This window comes from Ochotona princeps, chromosome 7 (genome assembly GCF_030435755.1).
Source record: "Ochotona princeps isolate mOchPri1 chromosome 7, mOchPri1.hap1, whole genome shotgun sequence".
NCBI lineage: Eukaryota > Metazoa > Chordata > Mammalia > Lagomorpha > Ochotonidae > Ochotona > Ochotona princeps.
Window position 1 is genome coordinate 81,395,135 of NC_080838.1, and position 20,963 is coordinate 81,416,097.

Sequence of the window (20,963 nt, forward strand, 5' to 3'; positions counted from 1 at the left end):
GATAAGGTCGAGACAACTGCATTCTCCTGTTTATTTTCCAGGTACTCTATGAATATGGAGATTTATAAAAAAATCAATGACATTTTTCCAGGTTTTGATACGTTTAATGCTTAAAAAGCTCTGTGTGTGTGTGTGTGTATATATATATATATATATCGTACAGCTTCTTTTTTTCCAAATTTTGTAACAGAGAGAGGGAGAAAAACTAGAAGAGAAAGCGCTCCTACCTGTGGGTTTATTCCCCAGATCTACACAGTGACTGACCTTGGACCTGGCCCAAAGCTAGGGGGCAGGAACTCACTCACATGAGTGTCAGGAACCCATTTCCTGAGCCACTGTGCCTGTTTCCCAGAGTTTGCCCTGGCAGCAGGTTGCAACCAGGACCTGGAGTAGGGAAATGGACTGAGGTGTTATGGAAGGGAATTCCATTGGTGGTGTAACCACTGGCCACACACTCACCTCCAAACTGTTACCTTTATCTGTCCTGTACATGAATGTAGTACTCCTGCTAGTTTAGCTAAAAAGACAAAGCAAACAAAAAAACCCAGTATTCCCTTAGCTGTATGAAAGACTTCACTGCTAGTGTGTAGGGTGTGCATTTGGCCTAGCAGTTCAGACGCTGGTGAAGATGCCCGGCTCCCGTATATGTGGCTCGAACTTCTGTCCTGGAGCTGTCTGGATTCAGACCCTCCCCTTGTCCCCTGACTGAAGGTTTCTGCTGATGGAACCGTGGGAGGCAGTGGGGATGGCAGCAGTGGTTGGGTCAATCTGCCACCTCTGCGAGACCTGGCTTGAGTCACTGGCTCCAGGCTGTAGCCTGAACCAGCGTCTGGTGTTCTGGGTGTTTGGGGAGTAAACCAGCAGATGGGAGCTCTCTCTGGGTCTTAAAACAAGAGAAATCATAAGTATGTGTACTTGAGCACCCTGTGTTCATTCAGAAGGGTCAATTGTAGTGTTCCTCAGAACGCTGTAATAATCGCAAACAGTTTTTGAGCATTGATTTTGTGTCAGGCATATTGTTGCCGACACTTTATATTTAAAAATTTATTTTCTACTGGTGACGCATCCCCTAGATTGGCTTAGTGTGTTCACCTCCAGTTGAAACTGAGCTGCTAACCCCCAGGAGATTCAACTGTTTTTCTTTCTTTAAAAAAAAATTATTTGAAAGACTGCAAGCTGTCCATCTTTGATCCATTAGTTCATCCGCCAAGTTGCTGCAGCAGCCAGAACTGGGTCAAGCAGAAGCCAGGGGCTGGAACTCCCCTGCAAGGGGGCTGGGGCTGGAGTGTCTGGATGCTCGTTCCCTGCTTTCCCAGTGTGTCAGCACGGAGCTGTGTTGAAGTGGAGCAGCTGGGACTTGAACTGGTGCCCATAAGAGATGCTGGCATTACTGGTGCCTGCTTAGGTGCCACAATACCAGCCCCACTTGTTTTAAGTCTTTCTGTCAGATAAAGACTGAAGGAACTTGTTATCTGGAATTGAAAAGAGAACATTTGATCATTTTCATTTATATGAAGACCAGAATATCTGCTGCCTTCGAGTTTCATTTTGTAAAATCGTACAACGCTGGCGTTTAGACTTCCCGTCACCCTTATAGTGTGAGAAGAGTCCACATAGCTAGACAGTCCTTAAATAACTATATTGAGAAAAATACTAAATAAGACTTTTATTACCCAAATCAACAGCAGACTTGGTATAGGAGCCTCACTTTAGTAGACATTTCAATGTTATTTACAAGTAAAATAGCAAAAAAGTTGATTAAGAAAGACATCTATGTAGTGTTAATAACTTTTTAACTTTTTTTTAAAGTGTAGCATACATATTATCGAGTGCATAAACCCTGAACATCATTTTGATGAATTTTTATGAAGCCAACAGCTGTCTACTCAGGACAAGGAGTGCACGTTTTCATCAGCCCAGGAAACTCCTTCGTTACCTAGAGTTAACTGCACACTCCCAAAGGTAACTGCTGTTTTCAGTTAGTTCACTGTGTGTTTCTGGATTCTGTGTGTGGCTTTTTCAGTCCTGGGTGAGTCTGTCATGTTGGTGCACACAGCGTTACGTCCATCTTTTATTCCAGTTCTATGAAATACTTCGTTGTGTAAGTACACCATAGTTCATCCATCCTGGTGGAGGAATGTTTGGGCTCTTACAAATAATACTGCCGTGAACATTCAGGACCATATCTGTTTCTTTATAAAATTACTCCCTTATTCAACAGAAGTGGAGACAGTGGGTCATCTGCTACTCGCCTTGGCATAGGTCTGCAATGGTGTGGGCGGGGCTGAAGGTGAGAGGGAGGAGCTCGTCCTGGATGTGGCATCCTGTGAGCCTCATCTGTGCCTCCAGGGCCTGCCTTAGCAGAGGGTTGGATCAGGAGCCTCAGCCAGACACTGACCTAACCAGGAACCTGACTGTCAGGGGTGTGCAGTGTTAGTAGGTTCACTTAGGTTTTCAGAGTGCTGGAGTCAACTTACGCTTCTGTCAGCAGTGTGCAAGAATTCTCTTTGCTTCACTTGTTCACCCACACTTGAAGTTATTAATGTTCAACTTTAGCTTTTCTGGTTTGTATGCAGTGAAAATTCACCGTAGTTTTTTCTAATGACTTAAAAGGTTTAGCATGTTTTTCTATGCTTTTTGACCACTTGATTATCCTCTTGAGAAACTCTGTTAATTCACTCTGGACCAGGAGTTTTCTGTTGGACTGTCTTGTTTATCCCAGAAGTAGACAGTCTGACTTGTTGGTGAGTCAGATAGTGGAGATCATCGTTCCTCATCCTTGACTTGCTTTGTTCACTCTTTCAATGGTGTGTCTTGATTGGGACAATTCCTTATGTTTAATAAATGCTGCCCTATCAAGTTATGCTTTAATGCTGAATACTCTCTGTTTTGTGCCTACCCCAAAGCTAAGAAACTATTCTGCTATGTTCTCTTCCTTAAATTTGCTGTTTTAACTGTTGTACTTGAGTTTATATACAGTGTGTGGTAAAATTCATGGGTGACAGGGACCAAGCCAGTTGGGCCACCAGGAACTGTAGCAGGAATCTGAAAGTGAGCTGGCACTCAGGTAGGTGATTGCAGATGGCCGCTGGTGGCGGGGTGAGGAGAGGCTTTAGTGCGATCTGGTGGCAGCGCGTCCTCTCCCTGCTGCGATGCCAGGGTGCCTTTGTTCTGATTCCTTGGTGCATTCTCCAGAAGAGATAACAGTGTTTGGGGTTTGCTTCAGATAATCCAGGCGCGTGGGGCTGATGATTGTTGAAATAGATGGTTTATGTATACGGGGCTAATTTCTAATATATGGTTTATATGTGTGGAGCTAATACAGCAGTTCTTAGTGTATGTTTGAAATATTCCACAAAAATAGGTTTTTAAAAGTGTTTGATTATGTAGCTTGAAATATACAAAGATATAAGGATCCAAGAATTCACTGCAGCATTTTAAAACTTTTTTTGATAATGAATTTGTATTTTTGATGATGTTTACATAGTTGAGAAGGATGTATGCCCATATGGACCACTGATTAGGGTGCGAGGGTCGAGGTATGAGGGGAGTGGATGAGACAATTGCCTCCAATTTTTATTTTTTTTCTTCCTGTATTTGGAGGAAGTAGGGAGGAAAAGGAAAATGGCTGCTCCAGCAGCCTAACCACGTCAGTACCTGGATAGGGGGACAGCCACTTGAGATCACCCTAGGGTTCTTGATGTGGAGTGTGTTCCCAGGATACTATTTGGGGGGTTTCAGTAGTTCTGAGTGTTGTTGATTTCATTGCTCCAGAAATGAGGAAATCCTTCCAAGGTCTACTGGCTGACATAGTCTACCTTTGAGTCTCCATTCACCCAATTACTTGCTGTCAAAGCATGGCCAGAGGAGCTGACCAATTTATTTTCTCCTCAATGGTGCTAGACATCCTCTGCAGGCCTCAGTGATCTGTCATGTCTCCCATGTGCATCTGTGCATGCCGTCTGTTGCACGGGCTTCAGCCGCCAAGGAGACCCAGTTCTGACACATGCACTCAACAGTCAGGCCACAGAGCTCGTGGTTTTTGTGGTTGGAGTTTTGAGTGCAATGGTCCGGTTGGGGGGGGGTGTCCCTAAAGAAACTGCTCATGTGAAAGATTTCTTAATTGTGTGTAGGGACCCATGCAGGTCCTGCTTCATCCATGAGCTGACACAACAGAGCAGAGAAGAGAACGGCTGCATTGCTGTGCTGTAGAAAGCATTGAGCAGGTGCCAGGCCTGTCCCCGAGTGATGTAGGGCAGAAACCTACACAGCACAGTGGTACTTGGAAAACTGGCCTGACACAGAAAGCAAGATAGAACTCGTGGTTTTAATGTAAACAAACAAGTCAATAAGTTCTTCAGAGGAATTAATAGAACATAAAGTTTCATAACCCAATTTGTTAAAGATGTATCTTATTTGAAAGGTAGTTACAGAGAAGGAGAAACATATCTTCCATCTGCTAGTTCACTCCCACAGTTGGCACAGCAACCGGAGCTGAGCCAATCCAAAGCCAAGAGCCAGGAGTCTTTTCCGGGTCTCCCACATGGGTGCAAGGGCCCAAGGACTTTACATTAGCATGGAGCTGAACTGAAGTGGAGGAGCCACAGCGGGAACTGGTATCCATATGGGATGCCAGTGCTACAGGCAGAGGCCTAGGGTAACAGACCAAAGTGCTGGTCTCCTCATAACCTAATTTTAAGAATTTGGGGTGGGCATTGTGGTGAAATGGGTTACACCTCTGCTTAGGACACCTCCATCCCATATTGTCCAACTCCCAGCTCTGTCCTATTCAGTCCCCCTGCTAATACACTCTGAGGAGTGTATTGCTTGTCCAACTCCTTGTCCAACTACCTATCCAGATGATGGCTGCTGATGTGGGGGACTCCAGTAGATTTCATGGGAGAAGGATGGAGTTCTGGCTCCTCCTCTGAGCATTTGGGGAGTGAGGCAGTGGATGGAAGATCTTCTCACATCTTCCTGTCTCTCTCTCTCTCTCTCTCTCTGTCTCTCTCTCCCTCATCCCCTCTGTTGAGCTACCTTGGAGTAGATTTTTAGAAAGAACATTTGGGGTCTGGCAAATGGCTCAATGGCTAAGTTCCAGAATCCCATAAGGGTACTGATTCGTATCCCAGTTGCTCCACTTCCCATCCAGCTCCCTGCTTGTGGCCTGGGAAAGCAGCAGAGGATGGACCACAGCCTTGGGACCCTGCACCCATGTGGGAGACCTGGAGGACACTCCTGGCTTCAGTTTGGCTCGGCTCCGACCATTGCAGCCATTTGGAGAGCAAACCTATAGATGGAAGATCTTTATCTCTCCTCTCTGTAAATCTGATCTGCCTGCCCTCCACCCTCAAGATAAAGAAATTAATCTTTAGAAAAAAGAACATTTTAAAAAATAAAAAAATGGAGTTTCAAAAAATGAAAGAAACAGTGCAAAATTACTTGACATCAAAGAAAGGAGAGGGTCTGACCATTTTTAAGGGAAGGGACGATACAGATGTCAGTCGTGAGATGATGCAAATTGTAGATTGACCACATAAAGACCTAAGGCTCCTCATGCTCCATCATCACGAAACATCCTGTGCTTGTGAAGTGTGTGTTGCACTCTGTGGACTAGGTATACCTTTTATTAGGGGACTGACCGGGCCACCGGGCACCCCTGCTTCGGAGGTGACTGCTACCGAGATCTGTCTGTGCCGCTGGAGCCCACTGATCATTTAGGATCTGGGCCTGCCCTTCCCCCAGCCCTTGAAAGTTAGAATAGTAGTTACCTAAAGGACAAAGTATAACCTCCCCCACCCCTTTTCTGTTTGTTTTCTTAACATTGTTTTCAATCAGTTCCCTTGAAGAAGCAGCAAAGGAGAAGACAGTTCAGAAATTAAGAAGTTAAGGGCTTAACCCACATGATAGCATAGTCTTTTTATCTGTTTGCAAAATCAAATCATTCTTTGATATTACCTTCCCCCCAAAATACTTGACTTGCTCTTGATCAGAACAAGTCTGTGGTCCGTGGTAGTGGTAGAGTGATGCTGCTCCAAGGATGTCCGTGGTGTGACTGTGATGGCTGGTTGCATGGCCAGGAGAGCATAAGGCTGCTCGTTAGTCAACTCTAATGTGGCGAGATGTTCCTGGATTATCTGGGCGTGTCTTGTCCTCACAGGTGTCTGTGTAGGGGAAGAGAAAGACAGAAGCATTGGTAGCTAAAGAGAACGTGCATGGGCTCTGGAAGATGTTGGAGGCAACGAAACAGAGTCCTGTGAGAGACCGTAGCCCTGCCTTCTGTTGGACTCTGGCCCAGGGAGCTGTTTTATTTTTGAAATCTATTAAGGTTTATGGTTATTTTTTACAGCAGTCTTAGGAAACAAATACACAGTACCTCTCTTTAGTTTTTCAGTAACAGCGTGATGCTTATGGTAGCAGAACTCTGATTTGGACAGTGTGGCTTACCATACAGGCCAGTCCGAGTTTCTTAAGATGTTTGTGTTGGCAGTGGGCTGTGTGTTGATAGGAGTCTGTGAATGGTACCAAGCGAGGTGTGTCTGGAGAGCAGAGTGTAGGTTCAGTGGGTACAGTAGGTACTGCCTGCTCAGTAGTGCAGAGTAAGCGGTGAGGCTGAGGAAGCAGACTAAAACTAGAAAGGAGATTATGGGACAGAGCTGGTGTCTTTAGAAGCCTTGATTTCCCGCCCCCGCCCCCGAAAGTTCATTATTTGTATTATGAGTGTTTGTGTTAACAAATACAAGAAGCTTTTAAAAAAATGTATGTTCTTTATTTCCATATATTTGAAAGGCAGGATGTAGGGATAGTAAAAGAGATTCCTCTCCATTGATTTACTTCGCAGATGCTTGCAGTAGCTCTGGCTCAGCCAAACGGCAGCTGGGAGCCAAGAACTCAACCCAGGCCCCCCGTGTGGGTGGCGGGGACTGAGATCCTGGAGCCCCCTCCCCGTGTGCTTTAGCAGGGAGGTGGACCTGACGCAGTGCTCTCATTTAGGTGTGGGGGCTGGCATTGGAGCCCTTGCAGTGATCCGCATAATAGAATTCCTTGATCTCGGGAACTCAGGTGTGGAATGCTGGTGTCCCAAGCAGCGTCTATACTGCTAACTCCTACACCAAATGCTTACCCTACAAGAACTCCTAATTGTTTCGTATTGTTGAACTAAGATGAGTCTGTCTTGCACATCAGAAAGCCAAACCCTGAGGGCATACCCTTTTGTGGAGAAAAAGGATATTTACAAGGCAGCCAAGTAAGGAGCTGGGAGTGATGTTCAGGACTGTCCCCTAGCCGGTGGCCTGGGGAAGTTTCTGAGGTAGGAAAGAGCCACCTGGGATGCAGTAAAAACTGACCAGAAGAGTTCTGTATGGAGGGCTTTTGGCGTTGGACCAGTATAGGGCTACTGTGTTGTAATTAGTCATAAGAAAACAGGGACTTTAAAAAACCACATGACTAGAGGCTGGTGTTGACAGCCTGTGAAGCTGCTGCCTTTGGTGCCAACATCTCATACGGGCAGGGGTTTGTGTCCCAAGTACTCGATTTCAGTTCAGCTCCTGCTAATATCCTGGGAAAAGCAGAAGATGACCCAAGTGTTTTGAGCCCCTGCCGCCCACATGGGAAACTCGGATGAAACTGCAGGCTTTGGCCTGGCCTAGCCCTGGCCATTGTGACCATCTGGGGAGTGACCCAGTCATGGAAGGGCTCTGCTTTCAAAAAGTCAATAAGCATTGTAAAGAATACATGATTTAAAGGCACTGGAACTCATAGGAAGTGAAGGAAAATGTCATGAGGTTTTGAGGGGCAGCCCAATAAGGGGCAGTCCAGTGAGGGACAGTCCAGTGAGGGGCAGTCCAGTGAGAGGCAGCTCAGTAGGGGCAGTCCAGTGAGAGGCAGCCCAGTGAGGGGCAGTCCAGTGATTGGCAGCCCATTGATGGGCAGCCCATTGATGGGCAGCCCAATGAGGAGCAGTCCTGTGAGAGGCAGGCCAATGGGGGGCAGTCTAGTGAGGGGCGGGCCAGTGAGGGGCAGTCTAGTGAGGGGCGGGCCAGTGAGTGACAGCCCAGTGAGGGGCAGTCCAGTGAGAGGCAGCCCAGTGCCATTGCCACTGCTTAGGCTGTGGGAGTGGTGAGAGGCCTTTCGCTGCTTCTCCAGGAAGTGGCTCTAGTGGAGGGCTTGAGCCAGTAGGAAGCCTCGCCTGATGGAGTTTGACGCCTGAGAAGGCGAGGGCTACAAGAGATGAAGAAGCCACACAGTTATAAACAAAGCAGAGCTGTATTGCTGTTCGCATCGTTTTAATGCTGGCATCAGTGTTTTTTGCATCAGTGTATTAGAATGTGGCACCCTCATGGAGTGAGGGTCCTGTGAAGGTGGGAGGCTGCTATGGCTGGGAGGGGCTGGGGACCGGAGCATGGCAGTGCACCTGCGTTATATGAAAGGCCCGAACTGGAGCACAGCTCAGGAGAGATGTACGGCAGCAAGACGGAGAAGGAGGGCGTGTTGATGCTTTGCACCCGGGGGTCCAGCAGACACAGTGAAAAGATCTCAGCAGCTGGAAAGCAAAAGGAGAACTTGAACCAGGCCCCAATACTCGTGCTGTGTCCCACATGAAATCTTAGGCACCATGTCAGATACCTGCTCGTGTATGAGATCTTTATACATTGCATTATGTGACACAGTGTCATAGGCTCTGGGATTCCCCTAACCCTCCCCGTACCCCCCATGGTGGATACCTCCACCTTGTTGCAGTGTTACAATTCAGATTCAGTCAAGATTCTTTCATTGCAAGCATGTACCAAGCATAGGGTCCAGAATCTTATTGTCCAGGTAAATTCAGCGGGGTTTTGGGGAAACCATCTCTGGTCTGAAGGCACAGCTGGCAGAATATCATCCTGATCAATTAAAAGCCCCAACATAACATCAACAACAATTTACATCATTATGGAGTTAATTGACATGGTATTGAGTAACCAATATGTTAAAAAAAAGTGCAAGTTCTTAACCACATCCTGTGACTACTTCATTGACATTTCAATTTTAGTTTATACACAGAACCGGCTTCTATACACCCTAAAATGGCTATAGGGTACTATTCAGCTGTCTTGTGTCTATTTTCATTTTAGTATTTAGCAGTTTATAGTGTTGAAGCATAATTTTTACTGAACTTGGCAGATTTTAGGATAGTCTAAACTGGCTTATAACTCTAACAAGGCATATGTCAACAATTGAGGTGCAGAACAGTTTTAGGAGGGGTGTGCAGAGAAATCTTCAATATCTTAGTGAGGAGTAACTAATCTTTGTGTCCTACCTAGTAAGGTGTGTGTAGTCCACGCTGACCATTTCCTGTCTTAATTGTTGGCAGCTTAGAGTCCTAGTGTAATTTGATGTTTTGGTTAAGAATTATCCCCAGTTCTGAGAGCTCTGGTTCATAAGCTATGATTTGGAATGTGGTTTTTACTCCTAAGTTGGTGACTTTGTAATTTAAGTTGGTCTTAGAAACTGCTGTAGAATTATGAATTTTTAAAAATCTGAGTATGTCACAATTATAGACTAATGTTCCCATTTGCTATCAGTTAAATTGGAAACTTTTTTGTCATGCATGAAAAAAAAATTTGAGCCTGCGTGGGTTAACATTTTTTTCTTTTAGAAATAATTACCTTTCAATTATACTACAAACTTAGTAATATACAGAAGCAAGTTAGAATTTTTCATGTATCCTGATAAACATAGCCTTAATATTGCTTTAGATTTTATATTATAGCAGTCAAGGTAAATTCCAGCTTTGCTTTTTGAAAGAGATGTGGTGGGGAGAGAGCTGTAGTTGTTGATTCATTCCCAGAAGCCTACAACAGCTGGGCCTGGGCCAAGTCAAACAGGAACCAAGCAGCTCAGTCTGGCCCCACAGGTGCCTGAGCCTTTGCCACCTGCTCCCAGGATTCACACTGGAGGAAGCAGAACTGGGACTCAGACCCAGGCAGTGCGATGGGATGAGGCTGTCCCAAGGAGTGTCTTAATTGTCTTGCTAAATGCTCACACCTAAGCACCGCTTTTAATTAATGGTACTACATATTGTCAGTCCCTGAAATGTTGCGATACCAGTTTTAACAAATTTGCCTTTAGATCAGTGGGTCAGTAGGTTATTAGGTTAGAAAAAGTTTATTGTAGGACCTGGTACAGTAGCCTAGTGGCTAAAGTCCTTGCCTTGTATGTGTTGGGATCCCATATGGGTGCCGGCTTGTATCCCAGCTGCTTCACTTCCTTTCTGGCTTCCTGCTTATGGCTCAGGAAAGCAGTCGAAAACGGCCCAAATCCTTGGGACCCTGCACCCATGTAGGAGACCTAGAGGAAGTCCTGGCTCCTGACTTCCAGCTGTTGCGGTCACTTGGGAAGTGAACCAGCAGATGGAAGAGCTTTCTCTCTGTTTCTCCTCCTCTCTCGAAATCTGACTTTCCAATAAAAATAAGTAAATCTTTTTTCAAAAAAAAAGTTTATAGTAGTTTCAACTTTTTAATTCTAGTTTCTGAGTTAGCCTTTTTTTCTGATTTTTTAATGATTATTTTTCATGATATGGTTCCATAGACACAGGGATTTAATCCGCTCCCCGATTATTATTACAGTAGTGTAATCCTTGTGCAGTAGTCACAGATCCAACATTGTGCTGTTAAGTCTGTCATGGCATTGTAAGTATAGACAGTGGTAGAAAGTCTAGTATCCTATTGTCAGGATCAATTTAACCAGCGCCGTTGGGAGTCCTCCTTTTACGCAGGAGTAGAGATGCATACTGCAGTATCTTCACTTCCCCCAAACCAGTCTCCATTATACAGTTCCTCTATGTATATGAGTGTACATGTTCACCTATACGTCTGTTGATCTTGTGTTTTGCCTGTACTTTTTAAATTGTTATTACTTAGATGAAGTGAAAGATGTTTTTGTTTTCACTTAAATTATGTAAACCATACATAGGGACATAGCTGTCTTACTCTATATTTTCATTCTCTAGAATACTCTGGTATTTGGCCTTAGCATTTTAATATGTCACTAGGGCTCTAGTATTGAACAGGTAAAAGAGATAGAAAAACACCACAGTTCACTTTCCTACTTGTGAAAATAACGCATACTGATGGGAGAAATTTTGGAAAGTACAAAAAAAGAAAAAAAAATCCTCTATAAATGAGGGTGTGTGGGAGCAGAGTGGATGCTGCTTCGGCGTACTGGGAAATTTTTTTGTGTTTTTTGATTCTGCTACCGCAGCTGAGCATAAAAATTCCAACTGGCTTTATTCTTTTAAATAATATCACAAAGGACATCAATATTTTCAACCTACTGGTAATATTTCACCAAACTGTTTCTAGTGAGAAAGGGAGGTTGCTTCTCATGCTGAATACCTTCCTTCTGTTTAGTGGTTTTAGTCAGGAAAGGGTATTGAATTTTGGCAATGCTTTTCTGCACCCAGCAATGCATCATCTCATTTTTGTATTTGTTGATGTTGGTTCTATGCAACAGTCCTAGGTGCATCCAGTGTATGCCTCCATTTTCATCTCTAACTTGTCTTTTGTCTCATTTTCATAGTGTAGCTGAAGATTTGTCAGTTTTGTTGATGTTTTCAAGAAGTTCCTTATTTGAAAGGTGACAAGAACTCAGCTACGTGAACCTTGCTGGGATACCTCCAGGTTGTGCATTAGCAGGAATCTGGAATTGGAAGGAGAGCCAGGATTTGAACCCAGGCACTCTTAGAATGTGGACATCTTAACAGTTGTACCAAATGGCCATCCTCTTTCTTCATTTTTAGTGTAAGCACTCCCTGCTCTAGGTGTCTAAGTGCTCAACACTTCATCCTATATGCACAGTAGTATTTTATATTTGCCTCAAGATACTTTCTGGTTTTTTTCATGTATTTTTTTTACCTTTATTAAAGATGTGTTATTTAATTACCACTTCTTGTGTGATTTTTCAGTATTCCTTCTTATACTTCTTTCTGGTTTTATTCCATTGTGCTCAGAAAAGACAACATTCAATGGTTTATGTATCATTAAGTTTGTTAAGGTCCACTTTGAAACTTACTATTTGATCAGTCCTAGAGAATATTTTAGGTGCATTTAAAAAAAAGATACTGTCCTGCAGTCATTGGATGCAGCATTACGTATGTTTTCCATTGGGTGCAGTGTTCTGTGTGTGGTGCACTGGATGCAGTGTTCTGTGTGTGGTGCATTGGATGCAGTGTTCCTTGTGTGGTGCACAGGATGCGGTGTTCTGTGTGTGGTGCACAGGATGCAGTGTTCCTTGTGTGGTGCACTGGATGCGGTGTTCTGTGTGTGGTGCACTGGATGCACTGATCCTTGTGTGGTGCACTGGATGCAGTGTTCTGTGTGTGGTTCACTGGATGCAGTGATCCTTGTATGGTGCACTGGATGCGGTGTTCTGTGTGTGGTTCACTGGATGCAGTGATCCTTGTATGGTGCACTGGATGCGGTGTTCTGTGTGTGGTGCACTGGATGCGGTGTTCTGTGTGTGGTGCACTGGATGCGGTGTTCTGTGTGTGGTGCACTGGATGCAGTGATCCTTGTATGGTGCACTGGATGCAGTGTTCTGTGTGTGGTTCACTGGATGCAGTGATCCTTGTATGGTGCACTGGATGCAGTGTTCTGTGTGTGGTGCACTGGATGCGGTGTTCTGTGTGTGGTGCACTGGATGCGGCATTCTGTGTGTGGTGCACTGGATGCGGCGTTCTGTGTGTGGTGCACTGGATGCGGCGTTCTGTGTGTGGTTCACTGGATGCGGCGTTCTGTGTGTGGTGCACTGGATGCGGCGTTCTGTGTGTGGTGCACTGGATGCGGCGTTCTGTGTGTGGTGCACTGGATGCGGTGTTCTGTGTGTGGTTCACTGGATGCGGTGTTCTGTGTGTGGTCCATTGGATGTGGTGTTCTGTGTGTGGTGCACTGGATGCGGTGTTCTGTGTGTGGTCCATTGGATGCGGTGTTCTGTGTGTGGTGCACTGGATGCGGTGTTCTGTGTGTGGTGCACTGGATGCGGTGTTCTGTGTGTGGTGCACTGGATGCGGCGTTCTGTGTGTGGTTCACTGGATGCAGTGATCCTTGTATGGTGCACTGGATGCGGTGTTCTGTGTGTGGTGCACTGGATGCGGTGTTCTGTGTGTGGTCCATTGGATGCAGCGTTCTGTGTGTGGTGCACTGGATGCAGTGATCCTTGTATGGTGCACTGGATGCGGTGTTCTGTGTGTGGTTCACTGGATGCAGTGATCCTTGTATGGTGCACTGGATGCAGTGTTCTGTGTGTGGTTCACTGGATGCAGTGTTCTGTGTGTGGTGCACTGGATGCGGTGTTCTGTGTGTGGTGCACTGGATGCGGTGTTCTGTGTGTGGTGCACTGGATGCGGTGTTCTGTGTGTGGTGCATTGGATGCCGCGTTCTGTGTGTTTTCCATTGGATGCAGCATTCCTTGTGTGATCCATTGGGTCTGTTGTCAAATCTTTCTTCCATTTTCTGTTGGATAATCTGTGCATTGTACCGAGGGTTGGAAACCTACAGAAGCTACTTTTGTGTTGCTATCTGCTTCCCCCTTTTGGGTACTCTGGTATTGGGTGCATGTATGTTTCCTATATTTTCCTATGAATTGACTTCAGTATTATAAATTTTTAAAATCTCTTTCCTTAATCTCTTTTGTCTCCAAGTATTTTTTTCTGATATGAGTATAACCTTTCTTGTTCTTTTCTTTATAATCTGTATTTTTGATGATTTTTATGTAGTTGATTAGGGCAATAAGGGTTAATGGCTACAGAAATGTGGGTGAGACCATCATTTCCACATCTCTTTTTTTCCTTCCTGTATCTGGGGGGAGGGGAGGCAAAGAGAGAAGCCATACAAAGCCTCCCAAATGCCTCTGCACCCTGGGATGGAGGGCAGCCACCTGACATCCAGCACAGTTCGTTGCCCCAATCAGCTTAAGCATATGCCAGTGGTTGCAATTGTTGGGTCAGTTCTGTCCCCATTCCTGTCTTCTGCATGAACAAATGGGTGTTGCAGTCCAGCCCGATCCTGCCCACCCCACCTTCAGCTTTCATGTACATCCGTGGGAGCTGCAGCCTATATGGACGACCTGCAGTAACCCCTATCAGGCCTGTCCTCTGCCATACTTTCTGTGCTTGCCAGTGTGTGCAGCAGACTGGTCCAGTCTGTCCCATATCCCCTTCAGCTCTCATGTCAATGGGCATTGAAGCCTAGTTCAACCCAACCAGCCCCACTATCCAGCCCAGACACCTGCTGGCAGGTGCCACTCTCTCTAACCATGCCTGTCCCAGTCCTCGTTCTCATGTTTACCAGTCGGAGTGGCAGCCAAGAGAGAGGTGATACTGTTTCCCAACTGGGCCCACTCCCGGATCATGAACTCTCCAGGTGGTTCTGCAGTTTAACTTGACAAAATTTGCCCCCCTGTGTCAGCATCTGCCAGCTGATGCTATGACCAAGCCCAACCAATGGTCACATACTCTGACTTATGCATGCACCAGTAAGAACAGTCAACCCAGCCTGGCTTTCTCCTGACCCAGCCCACATGAGGTCAACTGGTGTTGTAGTCCTGCTTTGTCTGGTCTGCCCCAGTTGTAAATCTCATGCTCTCCAGTTGGAGTGGTGGTCCAGCAGATGAGCCCCACACAGCCCCCCTACTAGGTTGGCCCCCTTTCTCCCCAGGTCTCACGTGTGCTGATTGGGCACTGCAGCACAATCTGGCATGGCCTGCCTCACCTCAGCATTTACCAGTTGGTGCTGTAGCCTGGCTGTGCCAGGCCCATCCCCAATTCCAGTTCACATTGGTGAGGGCTACAGTCTAGCCAGCTCATCCACCCCTAGTCCCGGCCCTCATATGAACTGGTTTGTTGTGACCTGACCCAACCCAGCCCGACCCATATTCCATTCTGGTGCTCGGATTCGCCAACAGGTGATGTGAACTGGCCAGCCAGGTTCATCCCTGACCTGCGCCAAATTTATGCTGGTAGGTGCCATTACCTGGCCTAGTCCGGGTTGTTCCCTATCGTGGTTCTTGCACTCACCGGCAGGGACTGTGTCTCAACAGAGGAGTTCCCCAAGCTCCTCCATCAGAATCTCTCCCAATGTCCTATCTTATGTACACTGGTGGGTCCATGGGCCAGTCCTACTTAGTCCATCTCCTGTCCTAGCAGAAACAGTGGCCTTTCCTGACTGGTCTTTGCCCATTCCGGTTTTTACTATTGGGTATTACAGTCCAGCCAAGCCTAGTCTACATCAGACACAGCTCACACATGGCTCAGCAGGGGCAGAGACCTAGTCCAGCCCATCCTACACCTACCCCGGTTCTCACAGGCACCAGTGGGTGCTGAAGTCTAGCCCTGTCTGGCGCACCCCAACCCCAGTCCACACTTGTGCCAAGGGACGCTGCAGCCATGTCCAGACCAGACAGCAGACCCCACTCTGACCCTCAGTCACTGGTGTGAACCACAACGCAGACAGGGCATCCCCTTAGCTCCCCAACCAGGCCCATTTCCAGCCATAGATCTTGTGTGTGCCAGTGGTTGCTCTGATGCAGCTTGGCATAATTCCTCCCCTGTCTTGGCCTTTGGCTTTGGATGCTGTAGTCTGACCTGGCCTGGCCTGCCCCAGTTTCAACTCTTGCTGGCGGGTGATGAAAGCTGACCCTGCTCAGTCTGCTCCTATCTCTGGCTCATGCAAACCAGTAGGTGTGACAACTTAGCATAGCATGACCTGTTCTCCAGCCTGCTTTCTGTACTTGCCAGGGAGCTGAGATTTGCTTGGCCTTGCCTGGTCTGCCACCTTCCAAAACCAACCCTCCATAGTAGCCAACATTTGGAGTTACCTTGCCCAGCCTGCCTGACTCCCAGGCTTGTACCACATGCTCACCAACAGGAGCTATGACCCACTAGGGGAGTTTCCCAATTTCCTTCACTTGGCCCACTTCCAGACCCAGATCTCATGTGTGCCAGTAGGCGCTGGGCCCTTGGCCAGCATAGCCTGCCACTCCATCTTACACTTGTATGAGGTGGTGAATGTTGCAAACTGACCCGCCCCACACCCTGTTTTAGGATGCACATGTGGGTGCTGCAGCCTGGACCTACCCAGATTATTCTAGGTTCCTGTACCCATGAGTTTTTGCAGGTTCCCTGGTCAAACCTATGTCAGCTCATCACCACTCCAACACTTGAGCTAAGCAGTGGGACTTGTATTTCCACAGGGTTTGGCCCATACATCCCCCACAGAATCTATCCCCAGACCTGGTTCTCTCATGTGCTGGTTAGTGTTATGGCCCTACCTAATGTGACCCATCCCCTGTTCTGACAACAGCCAGGTACTGGGATCTAGCCCTGCTGGACATGCCCCCAGCTCTAGCTTTTGTTTGGGCTGGTTTGTGGTGGTCAGGAATGTTCCATGCTAACAAGTCTGACTCAGGACTCCCACGTGGGCTGGTGCATCATTCTGACTCATACAGATCTTCTGGTCTCTCCCCTCCAAACCACCAGGACCCAGTCTCCATGCTTACATGAAAGTACAGTTGTCCTGTCATTGGGAGTCCCTCTGGATTCATTTCTCACCTACACGTATGGTGGTCTTATCCACCGATGTCCCTATGCAGTAATTCCAGATCCCAAGACCCCGGAAATGCCCACCACAAGCTCAGGATTTGCCCACCACTTAGCAGCAGTGGCTCAGACTAGGGCCCCAAGCATTGAGCCCAAGCTGTCTCAGGTCCCCCCAGCAGCTGCCACACTGCTGGGAGCCTTTCATGCTTTCTTTCAGTACCATTTGTATGAATATCTTTTTCCCTGTATTTCACTATCAGCCAATATCACTTTAAATCTATAGTGAGTTTTCTGTAGACAACAAATAATTGAAGTGAGTGTGTGTGTGTTCTGTTTGAAGTGAGTGAGTGTGTGTGTGTGTGTGTGTGTGTGTGTTCTGATCGGGAAATTGAAGCACATTAATTCTGGCTGGGACAGGCTTGCTTGCTTTCCGCCCTACAGCTCTTCTTATCCCCCTTTGCTTTGCTGCTCTGTTTCTCTGTAGTTCATTCATGTTTTTGTATGACTGTGTTTTGATTCCTTTCTCATTTCTTTTATTGCATCTTAAGTAAGCATTTTCTCCCTGGTTACAATAGGATTTATAGAATATGCAGTTACACCAAGTCATTCTAAGCTGGCACCAGCTTACATTTCAGTTGCCTACAAAGACCACTCCTTACTGCCCCAGCTACCTTAGCGCTGATGGATCGCAAGTGCATCCTTTCCCATTGCAGACTCACTGCATGTGGGTATGGTCCTTTTTAATATTTACCTTCTGATCAGAAGTAATTGTTTCAGTCATGAGTGTTGTGATTTTGTATCCTTTTAGAAACAATTTCATAATTTAAACTTTGCCCATTTTTGTGACAGCATTCTAAATTTTGTTTATAAATTAAAAAATCCTTTTCATGACAAACTTCTATGTGTATTAAATGAGTCCAACATAATTTTTTGTGTTCAAACAGAATCCTGATTCTGTCAGTCATACAGAAGAATACCCTGAACCTTTAGTTTTCTGAAGAATCAATTCAAGAGATCCAGAAAGGATAAAAGGTAAAGAAAAGTGCATCTTAGAATACACAGTAGGTATTTTTTTCTAGAAAAGAATATAAAAGAATCCATGAACCATTTATTTCACAAAGCTCTAAACAGTTTTGTGTTTTAATCCTAACACATGTATTATGTTAGGATTAACACCTATGTTTAAATATTATTTTAGATAACTGGAGATGTGGCGAGGGACAAGACAGAAACTATCCATAATATCGTGAGAGTGAGCTCCTGAGGAAACAAGCGGAGAAGAAATGTGTGGTTATGTGCATTTAACATGGATGATGTGATGGGTTGGTGGGCATTCTCATTAGGAAGTCAAGGAATGCACTGTTGGAAGGGGGCCATTTTCATTGAGGTCTGAATGGCAGGAGGGTGCCAGCTGTTTAGAGTATTTGCAAGAAGAGCCTACTGTCAGTGGACATCAGAGTGACAAGGAGGAGGTGTGCTTGGAGTGTACGTGACAGAGTCCCTGGCGTTAACGCAGGAGAAAGTGCAGTGTTCTTTGCTTGCGTTGTGACATTTACCATCTTTGTGAAATTCTCTGAACGTGTAGGAAGGTGTGGATGTGACTGCAGGTGAACCTCTGGTCTCTGGCACGTGACGTCTCCGATCATTTGTCTGCATGCAGTTATCTGGGGAGTGTTCATGGAGTGGGATGGAGACAGCCCTGGCAAATGCCAGGAATCTTCAAAAGAGAAGGAAACTACATAGCCAGTGAAATATGTAGAAAAGAAGGGATGTGTTCTGTCGCAGAAGCCACAGGAAAAGCCATTTAATAAATGCAGCATTGTCCCCTGCACCACATACTGCCGAGAAGCAGCCTTGGGTTTGATGTGGCAGTACTTCCATTCACTGGTAGGAGTGAGCCACCTTGGTACATCTCATTCCCCTTGGAACCTTACTAAAGCAGAAATGAAAAGCTGCTTACCAAAGCTGAAAGCTCTCCATGGCAGAGCAAATGGGAAAGGAGACAATAGCAGTTCAGCTTTGGGCCCTGGAAAGCCAAAGGAGGACCAGTCCCAATCTTGCAACGTCTGTGGAGGACCTAAGAGACGGACTGCTAGGCACTGTAGAACCTCTACAGCTTCCATGAATTCAAAGTGGTCTTTGGTTCTGGGAAGAGGAGTGATGAGATGGGAGCTGAGAGGTTAGCTGTAAACCTACTAAGAGGGGATGGTACTCCATAATACAACGTGTCTCTTAACCTTGGAACCTTGGAACCAGGTGACTGCCCCTCCCCGTCTCAGCAGGAGTCTGGAGATTTATCCTCAGTGAGGATAGACTAGGAGAGCAGCAAACAGCTGAGTGTGCCGGTCACGTACTGACAACGGGGACTAAGAACCCAGGTTCCCTGGTTTCATCCCGATTCATTTCTGCAGAGATTAATACTATCCTAAGAGAAAAGATCTGCAGATACTGACATTGAGAATTTACGAGAGAATATTCCAGACTGTTAGCCGTGCAGTGACGCTGTCTTGCAAGCCCAGTCACACCGAGCTCCTGGCGAGGAAACCTGATGTCAGGCACAGAGACCAAATCCAAAGAGTTACCAAGTTAGAGCAAACAGAGACCAGGCAGACAGGTTAGAGCAGAAACAAGGTGATCCTGGAGTAAGTTTCATAAAGTAAGAAGAGATGCCACGGCCATTGAACACAGAGAGAAGGAGTAATGAACAACTTGATAAGAGATTTGAAAAAGTGACATTGATACTTGGAATGTAAAGCAGTAGAGGCGGGAAATGAGAAAGAAAAAGTAAGAAAAGTAGAGGAACTGTCCAGATTCCTCGCCTGTCACAGAGGGAGCAGAGGCAGTAGGAGACAGAGTACAGGGAGCGAGTCAAGAAAATGCTCTGGAGCCAGAGGACGTGAGTCTCCAGTTACAGAGAACCTGTTGAGTGACCAGTACAGATAGAAAGTATCAAGTAGGCGTACTGTCACTAAATTTTAGGACACACAGGAGCTCCCAGAGGAAGGAGGTAATACCTCGTGAGAAAAGGCACGGCAGTGAGAAAGGCTTTGGACTTCTTGACAGTGTTGGAGGGAAGAACACCACAGTAGAAAATGTTAACTGTGTGAGCAGTGTTGGAGTGTACTGCTGATGAGGACAGACTAGGGACGAGGGGCAGCGTGATGGCTGAATTGGCTAATCCTTTGCATGCAGTCCCATACAAGCACCCATTGGTATCCCAGCTGCTCCACTTCCCATCCAGTTCCCTGCTTTTGGACTGGGAAGGGAATGGAGGATAGCCCAAAGCTTTGCGACCCTGCATTCACGTGGAGACCCACAAGAAGTTCGTGGCTCCTGGCTTCAGATAGCCTCAGCTCCAGCCATTGAGGCCATCGGAGGAGGAACCCATCAGATGGAAGATCTCTGTCTCTCCTCCTCTGTAAATCTGCCTTTTCAGCACGAATAAGTACAGTAATTACTTTGCCACTTACTGCAGTGCCTGTTTTGAGTCCTGGCCACTGTACTTCTGATTGAGCTAGTCTCATTAAGGTATGCCCTGGGGAGCCACAGGTGATGGTGCAAGTATTTGGGTTCCTGGCAACTCCAGTGGGAGACCTGGGGGCTTCAGCCTGGCCAGCCCTGGTTGTTGCAGCCATTTGGAGGCAGACTAGTGGGTGACAGAGCTCTCTGTCCCTGCCTTTCACATGAAAATTAACGAATGTACAATGTTAGAAAGGACAGACTAACGATAGTTCCGGTCTTGTGAGATCTGAAAACATTTACCTGCCATGCTCTCTTCCTTAGGGGCTATTGGCAGAGGTACTCAAGCTAAGAAGTGTGGAGGCACAGAATCTGTGAAACAGAATGGAGCTTTACTAGAGGCCAAAGAGCAGCAGGATTATGGTGAATAGTGGTTACAAGCTGACAGCTGGGCATAGTCCTCATGGGAACAGCATTAGAAGGTTCTAAGAGAAATAGCTGATAGATTGTGTAATATGTTTGAACATAAAAAGAATAGACTGGAAGAGTTTGGTACAAATGGTAATAAGTATATGTAAAACCAGATGCATAAGAAAACAAAGCAGTAATTATGTGTAGGGAAAACTGCTCAGAAAGGAAAAGTAATTATACTAGTCTATGTATCTGAGCTGTGAATTGCGTCCATAGTCCTGTACTGTTAGCTTCAAAGAGAACCAGGTAACTACAGTCCTGATATTAGTAACTGTGCATGTGAAGGAGATAGGGATGGGGGAGCCTGAGAGAACCAGCTTCTCACTTAGCGAAGTTTAGTTTAAAGACAAGACCCTTTGAGAGCCAAGGGAGGTGCTTAATACTGCATGGACACAGATTGTCCGGGCATCCTGCCTAAAGCAGAAAGAATCCGTCAAGGAGTAACAACAAATAAAGGGAG

The 20,963-nt window shown here is 46.2% G+C and overlaps 1 long non-coding RNA gene across 1 annotated transcript in view; it reads left to right on the top strand.

Annotated features, from left to right (window-relative positions):
• The window catches only part of LOC131480844 (uncharacterized), a 51,422-nt gene that overhangs the window by 24,561 nt on the left and 5,898 nt on the right, over positions 1–20,963 (top strand). The window contains exons 3-4 of the long non-coding RNA XR_009245863.1: positions 1,810–1,962; positions 17,518–17,605. This is a non-coding gene — a long non-coding RNA (uncharacterized LOC131480844). The remainder of the gene's footprint in view (positions 1–1,809; positions 1,963–17,517; positions 17,606–20,963) is intronic.